The sequence below is a fragment of the Ictidomys tridecemlineatus genome, chromosome 14 (assembly GCF_052094955.1).
Source record: "Ictidomys tridecemlineatus isolate mIctTri1 chromosome 14, mIctTri1.hap1, whole genome shotgun sequence".
NCBI classification, from domain to species: Eukaryota; Metazoa; Chordata; class Mammalia; order Rodentia; family Sciuridae; genus Ictidomys; species Ictidomys tridecemlineatus.
This window is the reverse complement of record NC_135490.1, coordinates 31,353,522-31,373,563: the sequence shown is the minus strand read 5'-3', so window position 1 is coordinate 31,373,563 and position 20,042 is coordinate 31,353,522. Positions and strand designations below refer to the sequence as shown.

Below are 20,042 nucleotides of genomic sequence, written 5' to 3'. Positions count from 1 at the left end.
AATCCCAGTCCATCATTTTGATGTACACAAACTTACATAGCGCCTCCTTTGTACCTAGTACCGTGTATTGGTATGACATGCAAGGAAGTCTCTAAGCCACTCTGCCATCTGCTTGTTCAGAGTAAAAACAAACAAAACTACATACAAATAATAATCAGTGCCTAAAACATTTCTTTTGAGACCTAAAATTGTATGAAATGCCACTGATGTGACCCACACAGTATCATTTCAGCAGTCTCTTTGCTGTCAATGGCAAAGGAAGTCCGTCTGAGTAATCATTAGAGTCTAAATCTCAGAAAAATGGCTCAAGCCCAGCACCAACCTGTACAAATATTTTTATATATTGAACACAGGATAAATCTATCTTTTTTTTTCATTTTTGCAAAACAACTGTGGGTATTATCCAAAAATAGCTGACTGTTAACTAGACAACTAGCCAGATCTATTATGCTCCATGTGGACTCTGGCTGGTGCGTCTCCATCTGTACAGCCTGCTGCCTGCCTGTTTTGAATTATGGAGAGCTGGGAGGGAAATCCAAGAGATAAGGATTCAATGGCATAGGTTTCCTCTACTCTCGCTTTCATGGGGGAGATATTTTTCTCTTTTATGCTTTGACAGTGGCTGCTTATATAGGATTCCAACCAACCTCCTCACTTTTAAAGTAGTTCTGTGTGAAGAACACCTGACCTATAGTTTTCTGAGTACCAGGTGCAGATCTGATTACCTTCAGGTGTCCTAATGCTATTTGTACACATGTATTTCAGTTCTTTCCTGCTCTTTGTGTCTGTTTTTTTTTTATACTTTAAAACTTGAGGAGTCTTATTTCTTTTAAACCATTATATAACACTTACTAGGTAGAGAAGTGAATTTGTAGGTGAATCTTTTTTAAATTAATTTTTAAAATTTATATATGACAGTGGAATGCATTACAATTCTTATTACATATATAGAGCACAGTTTTTCATCTCTCTGGTTGTGTACAAAGTATGTTCACACGGATTCGTGTCTTCATACATGTACATTGGATAATAATGACCATCACATTCCACCACCATTTCTAACCCCATGCCCCCTTGTAGGTGAATCTTAATCATGTACTTTCACATGATATTTGGTTTCAGCTATGAGCACTTAAATCTACAGTGTGAGTGGCAGTAGGGAAAGGTTTTAAACTCTTTCTAGCAGATTAAATAAGTCTTCTCAGGTATTAGATAGTTACTGAGTTATTTTTAGTTTCTTATATTTTTTATTGCCCCCCTGTCCCTGTTTTTTCACATTATATGCCATGGTTTTAAAAGATCTAATTTCTTTTTTTTCTATTTTGGAAGCAAAAAAAAAATTGTAGCAACTGTTGACTTTTTGAAAAAATTTTCCTTTTTGTTCTGCACAGTCTATGAAGCAGAGATTTGAGAACATGAAACTTGAGGGTTTGATGATAATGATTATTATTCCAAAATAGAAAATGATACCATTGGTATTGTGAGCTAATAATTATTACACTCTCTATCTTGTTCTTGATGGATACCTGCATTCCATTTTAAATCCAAATACAATAATGAGGAATTTCAACAACTTTATATTATGAATGTCCTTGTCAGAAATCAGGACTCCTGTCCTTTGTGCTATGGTAAAATCACTGGGGAACAGTCCAAGATTGAGAATAGCAAAAGCAACTGCCTATACAGGATAGAAATTAGAAATGTGAGTCCAGGCTGCTGTTTTGAAGCTGAGGACTTTAAAAACACTGAATCTGGTGAAGAAAAAGGAAAGAATAAATAGGAAAGTGATGTTAAGAAACAAGAACTAAGAGTCGAGGAAATTGGAGATGTGAGGGTGTGTGTGGAGCAGCGCTCAGGCACATGCAGATAACTCTGGACACTGTCTCTATGACTCCTTTTCTCTCTGTCCTTAATTTATAGATCAGTCTTTTCCTCCTACCCATTCCAAAGAGAAGATCATGATAGAAGTACTCAATCAAAAACCCCTATCACACACTGTGTGACAGCCACTGAAATACACAAAATAAAATTTAAGCGTGGTAAAGGAAAGGGAGAGCTCTGCTCTGGGTTTCTGATCATGGGACCATTTCTGTAGAAATGACTGTTGGTTCTTTGAGATGACAAAGGTCTGTGCTCCTGCCTGTTACTCCAGGGTTTCTTTTCTCCTATCGTACTTAGGAAAATGTGCAATTGCTTCTGGAGCAGGAGGCACCAAACAACCCTGAAAAGAAAGTTCTCAGAGTTGGCAATGGAAGGAAACAAATAGTCTTGGATCAAAAATTGGGAAATTGCAGTTGTGTTTTTTCTTTGGAAGACCTTGGTCCTAGCTTAATTCAATTAAAAAAAAATTCTGCCTCTAATTTCAGCAGGAAACAATACATGGTTCACTGAAAATAATTTTGGCCTTCAAATCATATTCTGTGTTAATAGATTGGACCCATTCCCTCACTCTTCAATCCTACATTATTGTTAACATTCATAAGATCATGATGGTAAATCTCAAGCATTGAGATTTTTACAAACCAAGTGCTGATAATAATCCTAATAAATACAAATTTACAAAAAACAATGCTGTTCATCCTACTGTGTGATACGTTTAGCTGAAACTGTGTTGCCAGTTAAATAAGAAACCTACTACTGAAACAACTGGCTTTTGTAAATGATGGTATACTGAAATGTTTTAAAATAGTTATATCTCTGTAGAAGTAATATAGCTTAAGTCAAGTGCATGCTAGTATAGAAATTAAAGCAAAGTAATGATTGCCCTTTCTAAAATACAGAGGTGCTCTTCACATAATGACCCTTACTGCAAGTGTATAGCATAATTTTATATCATGGTCCTCTAAAGATAATTTGACAGGTGTTATATTTTGAAAAAAATCACCCATATGTAGGCGGTCCAAGACTGATCCAATAAACCCTAGGTGGAGTTGTGATCTCTTCAACTTACTTGAATAGCTACCTACTATGTAATATTTGGTGGGAAGTCTGTCTGAATATCTGCTGGATGTTACTCAAGGAAAACCTCAGGCTAGTTCACATTCTGAATTTAATTATAACAAGTGTTGTCTTAACATAACATAATTATAACAAGTGTTGGTGGACTTGACATAACCAAAATTTTCAAATAAAATCCTAGTGAGATGCACATGGAGAAAAGGAGCAATTGGAGTCACTGTGTAGAGAAATCCATCCTGCCTAGTTGAACTAAATAGCATTATCAGGAAAAATGCTGATAGTGGCTTTATTTTAGTGTTTTTAAAATTATTATTATTATTATTATTGTTATTATTATTATTATTATTATTATTATTGTGTTTGTGTGTGTGTGTGTGTGTTGATGAGGATTGAACACAGGGCCTTAGGAATGCTTAACAAGTGTTTTGCCAGCTGAGCTATATCCTTAGCCCTTATTTTCATGTTGTGCTACACCTATGCAAGTGAGTTTATAAAACCATTCCAAGATAAAATTTTCTTTTTTTTTTAAATCTTTTTCATCATTTAGGACACATCGTAAGCACCAAGTAAGACACAGTACATGCCTGTCTGAAAAGTTTGTAGTTCTGTTCCTTTCTCTGGAGGGACTTCTACCCCTTAGCCATGAACAGAGTGTGGTTTTGAGCCACCTTCCAGTAGCTAAGGATCAGTCACTTCCAGGGATGCTTCACCCAAGTTTCATAGCTGGAAACTTTCTCTTTTCCTGTCTTTTCCCATATCCCTCTTTCCTCCCTGCTTCCTGTATAGACTAAAGCAAACAGATAAACTAATCATTAATAGCTGATAACCAGATTCTAGGTCATTGACTTGGGAGGGATGTTATTTTAATAAGGGATGTTTAGAGACGCAAATATTAATCTGGAAGAATAAATAATTAATGCTCAAACTTATCTGTGGTAAGATACTAAGAGACATATTTTTGGGGCAGGGTATGTTTCTGAAGCCTCTTGAAAAGCACCTTGTTAAAGACCATTTGATCTGTATATCAGGCTACCTCTAATTATCACACTTAGAGGAAGAGGTCAAATTTGATGATACAGTACGTTAATTTAAAGGAGAGACCCTGAAACAAAATGAATGGTTTGAGGTTGTAATATAACTTTCATCCTGCAAATTCACAAAAGAATCTGAACTTGTTAACACATAAACCATCCAAAAAGTATACAATATTGGCAATAAAAGCACGAAAGTATAATACCTTTAAAAAGAAACCGTCTTTTCAAACACTGCTAGCCAGAGTGCTCTGCAGATGAAAAGCAGGGAGCGACTTTCTCTTTATTATAGTCACATACTCGCCCTCAAACATTTTTCTTTTGAATGGGCAGAAATGAGTTTTCTTTTTTAAAAAGCCGTATTTCAAACAATGTGTTTTCTTGTGATAAGAGATCTGTTTTAATGTCTTTACAAAAGAGAACCTTCAAAATGGCATGTTACAGGGGGAAAAAAAAAGTTAGGATTACAAACCACACTGATTTTTTTAAAAGAACCCAAAATTCTGTAAAAATTGTTCCACCCCTGCCAAGTTTTTTTTCAGGGAGATTTTCTTTCCCCCCTCAAGGAGATTTACATTAGAGTTACTTGTTAGTACTGCTTTGTGAATAAGAACCCCCAAAGGATACCTTTTAAAATTTCTCAAAACTTAGCTCTCACTATCTTTTTCTGTTCATACAGGGAAAAGTCAAATTAATGTGTTTTCTTCATAGGAATCTCCTCTACATCAATATTGCTTGAGGAATAATCAATTACCAAGTCAACTTTACTATATTTTCTTGGTGCATTTTCTCCCTGGGATAAATGCTTTTCTTCAGCATCTTGATCTTACACCATCATAGTAGATGTCCTCTCACTTAAAATTTAAGAACTGTATTTAACCTATGTTTCTCACTTAGCAAAACCACTTGAACAATATTTTAGAGTTATTCTGTAATGTTCTAGATTTAAATTACAGTGTAATAATTTATGCATGGTGTATGTAGTGACACCTGGCCCTGGGTCTCTTGTCTAACAATATACTAGACAAGAATTATTACTTCATAATTCACACCTTGTCATGTCTTATTGCTTAATTAAAGCACAACCTTCCTCTACATGACAAGCAATTGGACTGTTAACATTATAGATGATTATCCAACCTAACATATTTTATTTTTACAGCTTACTCTTTTTATATACATAGGATACTCATTTCAGGTATACTTACCCCTGAAAACATGAAAAATCTCTTTTGTCACTTGCTTTGTGTATATTGTACAAATTCATGGGGGAAGTATTATGTGTTAGGAATTAGTAATTTAGACATAGAAATAATAGTTCCTTATCCATAAAGCAATATAATCCATGAGGGATGGCACCTGAGTGTTAATATTGTCTCTGTTCTATAATTGACTAAATTAACATTCAGTAATATGCTTATGTGCATGCACTTGTAAAATAAATGTAAACTAAAAAGTGCATGGGTCCCATATAAGAAAACTTGAGAACTACTGAATATCTCAAAAGAGAATACATAAATGATAAAATCTACAACATACTTGCATAAGAATATTGTGCAGTGCAAATATATTGAACTTTCTCAAATTCACCAATGAATTTAATAATAATTTAATTCAAATTTAAAAATCAACAGAACTTTTTAAACTTAAAGTTATACTAAAAGTTTTAGGTTAACATATTTTCAAAAAAGGCTAGAAGGATCTCTGGGGTGCAGAGAAGAAAACAAAGAGGATCATGTAATACTATCATGAAAAAAATATATTAGAAAGGTAGAATAAAATTATAAGAGGACATGATAAGAGAAATCACTGGGAGTCTGGAAATAAACACTAATGCATATGAAAATTTGGTTATTATATAAGTAATATTTGAAATAAATTGAATAGACACAACTGGTTAGCTATTTGAAGGAAAAAAATCTGGGCTCTTACTAATTATTTCTACCAAAATAAGTTTCAAGTAGATCAAAATTTTAAAGTGAAAAATGAAACTAAAAAATTTTTTGAAGGCAAATTTATTAATAAAGTTGATAAGACTTTTCCCATCAGGATGTAAATCCCAGAAATAGCAAAGCAAAGATTGAAAACAATTAGGTAAGGATACCGTAAATTACATCAAAAGGAAAAAAAAATCTGACAAAAAATTACATAGCATGCATTCTTAATTTTCAAAGAAAACATTCAGTTTATCATTTTTAAAAGATGATTGCCACAATCAAAAAATGCGTGAAAATCTAGAAAACTATTTTCTTAGGAAAATTTATATTGATGTTGATATCCTGGTTGTGATATTGTAATATGATTTTGCAAGATGTTACCACTGGGCAAATCAGAGTAGAAGATGCACAGGATTCTTGCATTTTTTAAAAAACTACATGAGAGGGCTGGGAATGTGGCTCAAGCGGTAGCGCGCTCGCCTGGCATGCGTGCGGCCCGGGTTCCATCCTCAGCACCACATACAACAAAGATGTTGTGTCTGCCGAGAACTAAAAAATAAGTGTTAAAAATTCTCTCTCTCTCTCTCTCTCCCTCTCTCTCTCTCTCTCTCTCTCTCTCTCTCTCTCTCTCTCCCCTCTCACTCTCTCTTAAAAAAAAAAACTACATGAGAATCTGTAATGACCTCAAAATTAAAAGTTTAATTTAATTTTAGAAAGCAGAAAAAATTAGGAAAGGCAATTTATCGAAAAAGAAATTTCTAATGCCCAATAGAGGAAAATATATTTAAGTCAATACACCAGTGAAAAGGGATGAAAAATATTTTTCCTCTCCTACCAATTTAATAAAACTCTAAAATGCTTAATACCTAGTGCTGATAAGGGTGAGAGTGTTAGGAAAGATCTCTAATTCACTACTGTTGGACACATACATTTGTACAATCTTACTTAAGGCAATTAGGCTACGTACATAAACAAATTTTAAATGCATGTGCTCTTTGGCACACTGAGGTAATTTATTTGATGAGTACCCCAGTAAAATTATTCAAATATAGGTCATATATCCCTTACCCCAAATGCTTGGGACCAAAGCAATTTTGAATTTTGGAATATTTTATATAATTAAATATCTTTGGGAGGACAATCAAGTCTAAACACTATTTCATTTATATTTCATATGTAGCTTAGACACATACCTGGAAGTAATTTATACAATATTTTCAGTATCCCGATGTTTTGACTGACATATCACATGAGGTTAGGTATGAAATTTTCTACTTGTAGCATCATTTGGGCCCTTAAAGAGTTCCAGATTTGGAGCAGTTCAGATTTTAAGAGTGGGGATATTCAACTTATATACATGTATACAGAGACTTATAACAGCACTGTAATAATGAAAAATTGGAAACAACAGAAGGGCACATTAATGGGAAAATATAGACTAAATGAATGTTGGCAGTTATTAAAAAGAATGCATCAAATATTTTGTGCTAATAGTATACATCAAAAGTAAAAGAAGGGCTGCGGCCATAGTTCAGTAGTGGAGCACTTGCCTAGCCCGTGGGAGATCCTGGGTTTGAGACCCAGCACGGCCAAGAAAAAAAGTAAGGGGAAGAAACACACATATAAACAAAAACAATGTGTCTAAATATCTTTTTTGAATTTTCTTTTAGGTAGGTTTTAAATTTTTTGAATAAATGAAAGAGAGAGTGGTACCTAAGTAAGTAGAGTCATAGGTATACAGGCAGAAACAGATAGGTAGATCACTAAATAACTATAAATAGGGAGTTTACAACCAAAGGAAAAAACATTTCTATCTTTTCTTTATTACTACTCCCAGACCATTGTCTCCTACACCTCCTCAAATATTCCATCTTTGAATCATACCACATTAGACTACTTCATCCTTTATAGCTATTCTTTTTAATTATATGTAAATTCCCAGACCCCTCACTTATGTTCCTTAGAGATTTTCCATCCTGATTTGTTATCACTCTATCCAATATTACTCCTATCAAAATTCTGAGTGATTTGACTATCCATATTGGTCCTTCCAGTATTCTGGCATCTCACTGATTTTTTTTCCCTTTATTGTGCTAGGGATCGAACCAAAGACCTTTTGCATGCTAGAAGAGTGCTGTATCATTGAGTTCCAGTTCCAGTTCTTTTTTAAAAATTTATTTTGAGACAGGATCCCACTAAATTGCCCAGGTTGGCTTGGAAATTTTGATTCTCCTGCTTCAGCCTCCTGAGTCACTGGGATTACAGATGTGCACAACTGGCCTCCTACTTCTGAGTGCCAAAGTTCTTTTACTCTACAATTAACCACTTATGTGATCACAATCTAGAATTTGTATTATAAATAACTGAAACATGTCCATTACTTCAATTTTTAGCATCACATTCCTTAACATCCACCTCCTTCTATCATTGTAACTCCTCTGCTAGAGGATTCAATCTCATCCTGCAATTGTACATATGGTATTTTGATCTGAATACCATGCTTCTGTCTCCCACCTACTTGTTTATCTGCTTACCCAGTTAAAATTCCATAATCCTGCAATATAATCACTCCCTTGAATACAAGGGCAATTCAGTTGCCCTAATTGAGATTCTTTTGTTGTTTAAGTTGGCTCTTTTTGTTATTCCTGACAGTAGAGTCTATTTTGATATAATTGTAAAAGTATGGAATATATTTTAATATTTACTTGGCAAAATGCCAGCTTCTGTTGAATCTGACCTTGCTACACTGCACAGTTGAGTGTGTTGATGAAACCACACAACCACTAGGACTGGTCTCACCTAAATCTGTGGACACCAACCTCCCCATGCTACTTTTATGCTTCCAGATTTTCGTATTGCTTCTCCACTGTTTGCTCCCCACTTCAATCACTCTTTCTTTATTTTATTTTTTTCAGACTTTTCTATCTTCAGATCTCTTTCAGTATTTACTCTAAACCAATGACCTTGTTTATTGCATTAAAAATAAATAAATAAAGCTGGGAGGTAGTTACGAAGGATCTTCTACAATCTCTCCATACCCACCCACCTTTCCCCATTGGTGCTTCCTTATACCAGTTTCTGTTCTCTGGCTCATCCCTCCACTTCTGCATAGGCTTGGTTTCCTCTCATGTATCTGTGAAGAACCTCAGAAGTTCTCTCTTTTTGAATCAATCTCCCCAATTAGTTGACTCATGTTTTACAAATATGAATCATTCTTAAGGAAAAAAAGAAACCACTTCCTCCTTTCTGCCTATGTCTACCAACTAATTTTTTTATGCCTATTTCTAGAAAGATCCCTTCAAAGAGCAATCTGTACAGTTTATCCCTGATTTCTTTTTTTTTTCTCTTGAGCCCAGTTCAGTTCTATTTTATCATCTACTGCACTGCCCCAACAATGATCTGACATTGCTAATCCAGTACAATCTTCATATTCCTTGGTAAAAGGATAATATTTTACAAATGGCTTTCTGATTTGGCTTCCAAGATGCCAACCTTTTCTTATCTCCTTGGCTATTCCTCAGAATTCTCAGTTCTTAATGTTGAGGTTTCCATGTGGAAGCCCTTGATCTTCCTTTCTTAACCACAGTCACTCCTTTAGAGATTTCACTCAGCCACATGACTTCAGATGTCATCCATATGCTTAGAATTCCTAAATTCTTCCTCCGACCAAAATGTAAAACGTACTCAGGTCCTTTGTGCTGTTTATCCAACATTTCCAATTAGCCATCCTGTAGCCATCTTAAACAGGTCCAAAATAAATTTCTACCAACCTGTTCCTACCAGTCATCTTGGTATTAATTAAATTAAAACTCCATCCACCTAGTATCTCAGACCAAAAACTTTGGAGTTATCTTTGACTCTTGCTAACCCCTCTTCTCATTCCAATCCTCTAGCAAATTTTGTTAGCACTATCTTCAAAATGTATTTGGAATGTAAAACCACATATTATCACTTCCTTCTCTATCATCCTAGTCCAAACCACCATCACCCCTTGTCTAGATTATTAAAACAGTCACTTAACTTGCCTCTCTATCTGCCCTTCCTCTTTTTTTTTCATACATCCTTAACATAACCAGGAATGCACTTTAAAAATATACATTAGTTCATGTCTTATTTCTCCTCAAATTCCTTCTATATTCTACATCCAGAAAAAAATTCTTTAAAGGCTACTCATCTTACAGAGATAAAAAATTAAAGGCTGGTACTAGGACTCCCAGTTGTCTGTCTGATCCTTCTGTTGCTCTTTCCTTTCTGTCCTTAAATACTCTGACTCTCCTGGCCCCTTTGCTATTCTCCCCTACTAGGATGGTCTTTTTCTTAGAGGCTTTTCATGCTATTCTTTCTGTGGGAACTCTTTCCTATGATAGTTATTGGTTCTTCTCCTACCCTTCTTTAAATCTTTGCTCATATATCTCTTCCTCAATAAAACATTCCTTAATATAGTGACACCTCTAATCATTCTTCCCTATTTAATTTTTCTCCATAGTATTTATCAACCCCCAACTTCTCTCCTCTTTTATTCCCCACCCCCTCTCTCTCAATTACTCTGTTTATAGTGTTTTCTTTCTCGCCACAAGAATGTCAGGGCCAGGAGGTCTTTTTATCTGTTTTGTTGGTGTTACGATCTTAGCCCCAGAAAGGGTGCCTGGTACATAGAAAAACCTAAGTATTTGATAAGTGAATGCATAAATGATAGATATTTAAAGGAATATACATTTCTATGAAAAATTAAGAAATTATAATTAGCAATTATTTTAGAGAAGAGAGACATTTGTGAATTTCTATATTTTTCCTTAACCATGTTCATCATTGTGTTTCCACAAGTTAAAAATATGATACTACAAATTATATTGGCAGCCATTACAGAATATTATAGAACATTTAAAGCTTTTTTCTATATACTTCTGTTTTTCGCAAAGTAACAAATGATGTTTTAAATAAATTCACACATTCTTTAAACTTGCTATTAAAGTTACAAGCAAATAATTAATGCAGAGATCAAATGGGAGAATATTAATGAATTTCCATGCTAACTGGACAGCCCTGCTTCTAAAGAATTATGTGATTTCTAAATAAAGAAATAAGATGCCTAACAAATCACCAAAGCAATAAGCACAGGATAAATGTTCTGTTTTGAAGATCTGAGGAGTTTCCTGAGTTTTTATTATATTATGTGGGTGACCAACAGGTCTTTTGCTATGTTCACTTGTGTATCAACTAATAATAATATGATTGTGATGTAATGTAGCATTTGGAAACTTGGATCTGGGAGTGCATGTTCAGAAACAGAATAGAGTAAGAGCTGATTTTATTGGATTGAGTGATAGGCTATTACATTAATGGTTCCATTCGAGGCAAGGTGGCCCTTGCTCATCGTAGTGCTGACTGGGCTTCATTTGGTAATGACTTATGGCTTTCTGTCAGGCATCAGCACTATAATTACCCAACACACATGAAGAAAAAAGTTGGTACTAATTCAAGTACATTTCACCAACTTATATCCAGAGGCATCGCCAACATAGTGTCGTCAAAGTATCTTAAAGTTTTCTGTTAATGCAATTAAAAATAACCAAGTTCAAGTAGAATTATCTGCCAATGTGAGGAACATATGGTTACTTTTTCTACTAATAAATATTTCTACAGATAGGAAACTAATGAAGCACACAGTAATACTGCCTTTTTATGATTATTAAATGCATAAATTCTCAAGAGATATGAATAGATTTAGGTCATTTCAAGCATAATTTCATAGAAAACCACTTGGAGTATCACACCTTAGCATGTAATCTAGAATGAAGTGATGTGTTAAGAACATTCAATTACAAATGAACAAAGCAAACACTTTGACTTTTTGAAGTATTTAATGCTCCTTGCACTTAAATAATTTTTAAAGACATGTTTTTTTTTTTTTGTATTTCACAGGTCTTTATATATTTTATTTGGGTTACTGTTAGCCACCAAATTATAAAAAAGGTAATTCAGCAAAGGTATTCCATTTCTATTCCATTTCAGCCATAGTGAGAGAATTTGATGTTAAAAGCATTTTATATTTTTTATGTCATCATCAGCTCAGGATTTTCTGATATCTCTCATTTTTTTTCTCCACTTCAGGTTTCTCTCACAGTTAATAATAAAGCTCTTTTGATAGAAATGTAGCCATCATGTGATGTTCTTCTTAAGTGAGGCTCCATATTTTCACCATTTGAAACAGTAGACACAGCACAAGCATCGGGGTAGAAGTAAGGCAGTGTGGAAGCCACATATTGTCCCTAATATTTCAGTTTTCAAAAGTCTTAAAAAGCCCTTTCTGATTTTTGTTACTGGTGGCCCCCCTAAATATTTTCTAACTCTAGTTCTATCTCCTTCTATCAGCTTTTTATCTCTACATTTTTTTCAGTGTTAATTTGTTGGAACATTTAGGTTTGGTCAATTATCCATTATTTCTAGAGCTTCTGTGTCCTCCTTGTTTGGTACTTTTTTGGTTACTTTTGTTTCCACTCTTTGCTTTTCCCAATTCTATTCCTTAGGATGTATCACTTTATGTTAATAATTTCTTAATTTAGTTTTAAGTTTTTATTCCTTCTCTCCTTAAAAAAATTATATGGTAAACCTCCAGCCCTATTTATATTTTTCCTGAGTAACACATACATTTTTAGTGATATATTTTTAAAATAACTGAATACCCTAAAATTCTTTTATTATTCATATTTATCTAGAAAAACTCATCATTAAAAACTTAAAATACAGATGGGGGAAGTCTAATATAATAAATGTACTCATTTTTAGCAAATAGCCCTGTCTCTGAATTTTATTTTAGAGTAATAAACTACGTAGATTGTAGCAAGTGGTTTATTAGATTTCATGAAAGTAGGTGTCTTAGAACACATACCTATTTCTTTCAGAATGAAATAAACCTAAAAGAAACATTTCAGTATGGTCTTCGACTAAAACTGGGGATTAGGTATGTTTATAATTAGGTAAATTTCTGAAAACGAAATTCAGGGACCAAGATTGGATTTGATTTCAAACAATCTCTCCATAGCATATGCATTGGTTGCTATGCAACACAATTTAATATCAACAAATGATGCCAAGTTGATTTTTACATACTGTAATTGGCTTTCAAGTCTCACTGCTTGGAAATTGTAAAGAGAATGCGATTATTTAAATTTAAATGGCTATCTTAAAAATGCTAATTTTCAAAATTTAAAAAAACAACAACAACACAAACCTATAACTTAACATTGAAGAAAAGAACCACCTTCTGTGATAATAAATGTGCAACAGCCCGGAAAGTTCCTTTCCCACCCTTTGGGAGGGCATAGAACATATTGAGATAACTTTTTATGCTGGTCTACTCACCTAGCTTCTCTGATGAGTTGGCTGAGGAAAGCCTATATAGAGGCAGAGCTCAATTAGTGTAATTTATGTATCCTTGGACGTCAATCATTCCTGTTGAGAGGTGGGACTCGCAGGCTCTCAGTGCATTAATTAAGAGCTCATCTCAGCAGAGCCATCTTTCTACCTAAGGACCAAAAAGAAAGTTTTAATTAGATTTTTAAAAGCAAGTATGTCATATATGAAAGCAAGTATAGTTCTTTAGTTGGTAGGAGAGGCAACAACTGGAAGGGAATATTCTAAACAATACAAAGGGCACCAATTCTCAGTGATCTATGATGTTAGGAGGAAGAGAAGGAACATTAGTCTGAAACCCAGGTTTCTACCCTTGGACAGTCACTTCGTGGAAATCATGGAAGTTTCAATTCTGTTGTTTCATTGCCAACATAATTATTGGACCCCTGTCTAATTATTGATGCAGAGCTGATGCTGATCGAGTGCAATTACAATGTTGAGGACAGACAGTATTTTTCTCTGATGACTGGCTTTTTTGTTCCAGGCCAGCTTCTGACTGAATATGCAATGGACAATACAGTGCAAGTTCAGCAAAAGGGAGTGAGGGAACTTGCACAACACATCAATTTCCCTGGTTCAGTGATGGAGGGAGTACAGTGCCATTGCTGGCTAACCTAAAAACACGGGGACTCGAGAGAGGTAAAAACTAGCTGGGCTCACTGGTGTCAGCTGCTTGAGAGAGGCTGTTCTCCTGGAATGGCTTTTGTGAGGCCATCAAACATACTCCTTAGGGCTCACTTGGGAAATAATAGATACATTATTGATTAAAATATTTATAAATTAAGGGAGGGAAAACAAATTTTAAAAGCTAGTTCAGATTCTAGAAGGGAAATATATCTCCTAATAGCAATTAACCCCTCCCCCTCCATAATTAAGGAGCGGGGGTCAGAATGCATGCTTGGGAGAACAAAAACAAAGGAGTTTGCCAATACCAAAGAAAAAGCAAAAAGTGTAAACAAAAGGAGAAAAAAAAAAAACACCAAAAAAACCAAACAGTAGAAACATTGCTATACATCATAAGAATAATGAGTACATTTCCTAAAACTAAATATTCCCCAAAAAATCAGCACCAGAAAAAGCAAAGGATACAAATTTTCTGCTTTTGGAAAGGTAGAGACAATGGGGAAATATAAACCCAAGCACAATGAGTACAAAATAAATGATGTAATAATCATGAGGGTGTTTCTAACAAACAGGACTGGTACAATGGGCAGATGTTGCGGAAAGCTCTGCTCTCTGGTTCAAAATAACAGAACGTGTGTCCCGGTGTTTCTCATTGCCATTATATTTCATTTTGTTTTTCTAAGGGAGGGTGTTTAGAAAAGCCAGTTACTGTATACACTATAAATTTGCCACCTAACTAGCATACCTGACACGTACTGAATAACAGCAACAAACCTGACAAAAGAAACTATAGATTTTACAGGTATATGGTTTGTGCACTATGTTTCTAAATGATAGTGTACAATGAAAACATTACCGTATAGACAATTTGTCAGAAGAATAAAGCTGGAAAATTGTAACCCATCATTTATGTTAATGTTCATAAAGATATTTTATAATCCTTTCTCAGCTCTTTCCCCTTACATATTTTCCCAGTTATTTTGCCTCATTTATTGTGCTGTATAATGTTTATTGCACAATACATATAGTAGCACTCCCCAGATACAAGTTGGCAATTGTGCTGGTTACACCAATCTTGTGTGCCTGATAAATTTATGTAATACAACATCCTGCATTGAGGGCCATTATTGTGTCTTTCAATGCATCTTTTTATTTGCATTTAAGCAAGGGTATATTACAAAGTCAAATTACTTCTTGGGCATCTTGTATTCAAGGATTACCTGATGATGATGTTAACACATACAGTATTGTGCCTTATGATTGTGTGCAATTTGTTTACCTCAGGATATTTAGTGCAGTTATTTTTAAAGGAGAAAAACATGGTATGTCTCTTCAGGTGTTGTCACATCCGCCCCTGAAGTAGTTACATTTAGACTTATGATCTGAAGGCTCTTTCCAGTAACATTGACCGTGGCCATTCCTTTACACACTTTTCATGAGTCCCTTTGGGCCATGTTTCTTGAATAAGAACATGGTGGAAGAAATAGGCTTCAGAGGAGACACAAAGTTTTGTGATTTTAGCCAAAAATATGAATCTCTTGACCTCTTAATTTTACCTTTTTGAGAACCCAACTTTAGGATTTTTGGATAAAATCCTTTTCCTGAATGTAAATTTGGCTAAGCAAAGGTTCAGGTCAGGTTATAAGAGGAACAGCACATTCTACAAGGCTTTGTGAATTGCTCTGAAATTCATTGCTGTGGTGCCATAGTATTGTATTCCAAGGAAGCTACCTGGCTCTATGTTAGAGATGATCAGCTTATGGGAGACCTGAGTTTACCATCTCCCATCTCTCTTTGTCCTCACATATTATGGGAAACACACATATGTTTTCAAAGGTTCTTGGAATTTTGCATGTGACATTGTTTACATTGTTTCTTCTCCAGAGATTGTTTTTCTTCTTCTTCTTCTTTTTTTTTTTTTTTTTTGGACACAGGGTCTCTACAGTTGCTGGGGTTGGCCTTGAACTCACAATCCTCTTGCCTTAGTGTCCTGAATTGCTGGGGTCCTGGTTATGTGCCACTGAGCCCAGTTTTCCTCCAAAGATTTTGATGATTTTCCCCTAGTTTTTGTCAATATGGCAGAGATTGTTTTTGTATCATTTTAATGAACTTGAGGTTTACAAAACAGTGAGTACACAGAGTGACAGAATGGAGGCGGAATCTGTTTCTATTCAAAGTTTTTATTTGTTCATTTTTTAAAAAAAACAGCATAACAGAGTTGGTGTTATGGGTTTTCTTGATGGTATTTGGATATATGCATTCACATAAAGCTATGTAGCTCTGGATAGCAAAGATCAGAGCATCTATTCATAGAATGGCTTTTACTAGGCAGACCAGTAAATTTTTTTGAACTCTTGGCTAATTCATTTACTGAAATCAGCCAAGCTAGTATATATTAATTTGCCACATTTTTTAAATACTCATGGGACTTATATCCAAAGGCAAGCTATAATGAAGCTGTAGATAAAATGACCCAGTTCTATGTTGTCTTATCACTGATGATTAAGTGTGGAAGAGCAGGTTTATTGTCTGACCTCTTCTACTCTTTTCAAGAAATTGTATTAGAAGGAAGAGAAATTTCTCATTGAACATGTTTGAGAAAAAATATAGGCATTAAATTAGAACTTAGGGTTTAAAAATTCATGGAGCATAAATAGCATACACTGGTACTTCCAGAAGCCTTTAAATAACAAAAACACATCTGAGTTTATTTTATAATTCAAATTGGTGATTGTGAAATGTGTTATCAGATAATTTATTTCTATTAATGAAATTTCATACAACAGTGTTTATAGGCATTAATTCAATCCAGAGCCAGGAAAGACAAACCAGGTCCTGCTCTAGTACTCCTAGAATATATAGGTTTGGGAATAAAGACTTGGTTAGGAGTTGCAAAATCTACTTGTTTAGATATTTTTCCCCCTGGGCAATATAGGAGAGATGTCTGGGTGGATTATCAGTCTTTTATTTTTGACATTTTATTACTTAGATTTAATGCTGAGATATTTTAGTGTACATGAGCCTAGAGGTTTTCTGCTTTGATGTGTTTATAAGACAGAATAATAAATAAATGATGATGTAATCCAGTGTTAATGTCAGGTTGAAGTAAGTTTTGCATTTTTAAACCTTTTCCTATTTCTGATAGAGGAAAAATGATTAGGGTCTAGTGACTTTCATAATGTTCACGTTATTAGGAGAATAATCCTTAGGTTTTTATGGGTATTAGATTATCAACTATTGTCTACTTGTATGGGATGTTAAAAATTCCACATTGTTTTCTTGTAATTAGTTTATCAGCTTAATAATAATAAGATGGAGGTATAAGTAATGCATTCTCTTAGGAACAGGTTCTAATGTAACTTTTGGATTAAAATATTAACCCCTTATAATAAAAAACAAATTGGTAATAGTCAAACTATCAAGCACATTTTGATAGGTGAAGTCATAGTGGTTAAATTCAAATTTATTTTAAAAATAAAATGTTTGTTTTATATACTAAGTATTTGCATTTCTTTGTAAAGTTTATACATGGAATTAGTATATATTACTCATAACTGATAATTGTATCTTTATTAATTTAAATGACTTTCTTTTAAGGAACACCTGAAAGCGGAGAACATTTAATATTCGACAAATTTTCAATATTTCCAAATAATCTTGTAAATGTCATGACATTTGAAAAGCTTTTCTTTTATGAGGCTCTTTCTTTGAAGTTCTTGCAGAAACTATACACAGGAGATTTTAAAGAGAGCTTTTTGGTTATTCCACCATCCATTTCCACTCTCTACCAACAGGTAAGGTGTATTTCTCTTATTATCAACAACTTAAAACAAGGGAACAAATAGTAGAGGATTTATTTTTCAGTGCTCCAGAAAATCTTAACTCTTAGGGTATTTTTTTTTTTTTTTTTTTTTGGTGGTGCTGGGGACTGAACCCAGGGCCTGGTGCATGTTAAGCAAGTGCTTTACCAACTGAGCCCTCTTAGGGTAATTTTTAAGCAGTTACATTTTCATGTAAGAGCAAATCTCCTCAAAAATTGTATTCTAGAGTCATCATCAGCTAAACAACAAATCCTTAATTAAATGTAAGTTCATATATATGAATATATGTACATATGTGTATTTTTAATGCCAAACAATTTTTTTCAACTTCTTTGTTAGTCTTAAGAAATGTGTGTATATGGTATGTGGGTGATATTAGGCAGGCTCGATTGATTCATTCACATATAGATTTATTTACTGAATTTTTGTTGAACCCCTAAATAAGAAGCCAGTGCTACTTGTGGACTGGTTTTACAAAAAAAAATGAACATAACAGATGAGGACCCTGACTTCGTTAAGCTGCCATTTTAGTAGATATACAGAAATAATTGTTACCCAAGACCTCAATATATTTTTACTCATTCAGTCTCTCTATTTACCTATTTTATTTGCCATGACTTCCTGATAGTATTATCAATTCGGTGATGTTCATTTCCTCAAAACATTTGAAAACACACTTTGTATTGAAGTCTGATTTGCCACATAAAATGATTGAAAAAGCAATTCTACATTAATTCTAAGGCATTCTGTATAAAGGGAAAATTTTCAAAGATATGTTTATGGCTTAATAATTAAATCTGGGTGAATGTGCCTGCTGGGAACTTCTGCAATAATAAAATAGAATGGCAGGTTTCAAATCGCAAACAAAGAACTTTTTCTTTCAAAGATTTGAGTCACAGCATATTAGTATTTAATGGATTTTGCATTTTAAAATGCATAATGTCAGAATTCCTTGGTAAGGAGTCTTGAATAATTATTTAAGTACAACCCAAAAGGTTATAAAAAATAAAGAAGAGGAATCAAAAACTCAATATCATCTTTCCAGGGATTCTAAGTACCTAAAATAGTAAGATCCACTTTTCTTGATCTCAAATCTGGACCTTTCCTTTTTTCCCCAAAGATACTCACCCTATGCCCTAAAAGATACTCAGATCCTGAGTCTTTTCTGCATTCTGCTGACAGATCCAGAGCTGGCAATAACTTCTGAACAAATGACACCCACAGGAGGAAATGGTCATCTGTGGGCAGTACTGACATTGACTTTGATATGCTTAAGTTTTATCTAAGGCCCCAAACAGGAGAGCCTAAGAGTGTGCATGCATTGACACTGTAAGGTTCTGGTGAATTTTGTTACCCTTTTCTTGATATCATGATCCCAGAAAAATGATATTAGTTCATAGAGGATATGTATACTTGCCAAATCTTTCCAAAACCATAGCCTAAATTGATTATAGAGAAGGTTTTTGAAAAAAAAAAAACATTTTAAGGTCACTTATTTTGAAATAAGTAGATTACAGAAGATTATACTTAATCACATATTTCTGACTATCTGTCTATCCATCCATCCATCCATCTGTTTTCAGGAGTCAAGGGAGAGATTCTGTTTCACTCCATAGTCACTCCATTCATTGTAGGAATTATAACTTTGAGAATTGCTTATGTAATGATTTTAATTATAGAGGACCTCTCTTTTTTTTTTTTATGCAACTCCCAACCTTCATCTGCATTTCAGGCCATATAAAATCACAACACTTTAGAGTACTCTCAGAACAGTTAGGCAACTCTAATTTGTGTCCATTCTCCTCCTTCATTTCCTTCTCAATAAATAATGGATAAAGCAACAATGGGTCTTTGCTGACTTTTTAATTCTTCTAATATACAAAAATTATCTCCTGGAAATAAATTAATGTCTATACAATAGTCTGCAAGTGGTTTGAAAGTAATTTGGTGGTTCTTAAGATGCTGTACATGTTCTATTTTATTTTTGAGTCAATTAATCACTCCATTCATCTCCCTGCTCTGTGTCCATCCTCTCTCCACTCATCCCCACCTCAAAGCAGGCTCCATCACACTGAGGCAGCTATAAATTCCTTTGATTATTTTTGCCCCTCTTTTCTTACTTTATTACTCAGTTTTCACTAATTGGAACTAACAGATATATTAACAGTGCAAATATAAATGCCATGCAAATCTCAAATGTAAAACTCTTATTGGAAAATACAACTGATAACAACACAGCATCTGTACTGACCTGATTT

General features: G+C 34.2%; 1 protein-coding gene across 11 annotated transcripts in view; it reads right to left on the bottom strand.

Annotated features, from left to right (window-relative positions):
* Tenm3 (teneurin transmembrane protein 3) overlaps positions 1–20,042 on the bottom strand; it is a 2,430,710-nt gene that overhangs the window by 952,210 nt on the left and 1,458,458 nt on the right. For all 11 annotated transcript variants that reach the window (XM_078031007.1, XM_078031002.1, XM_078031009.1 and 8 more), the window contains one exon: positions 13,289–13,451. The gene's annotated coding sequence lies outside the window, so the exon portion shown is untranslated. The remainder of the gene's footprint in view (positions 1–13,288; positions 13,452–20,042) is intronic.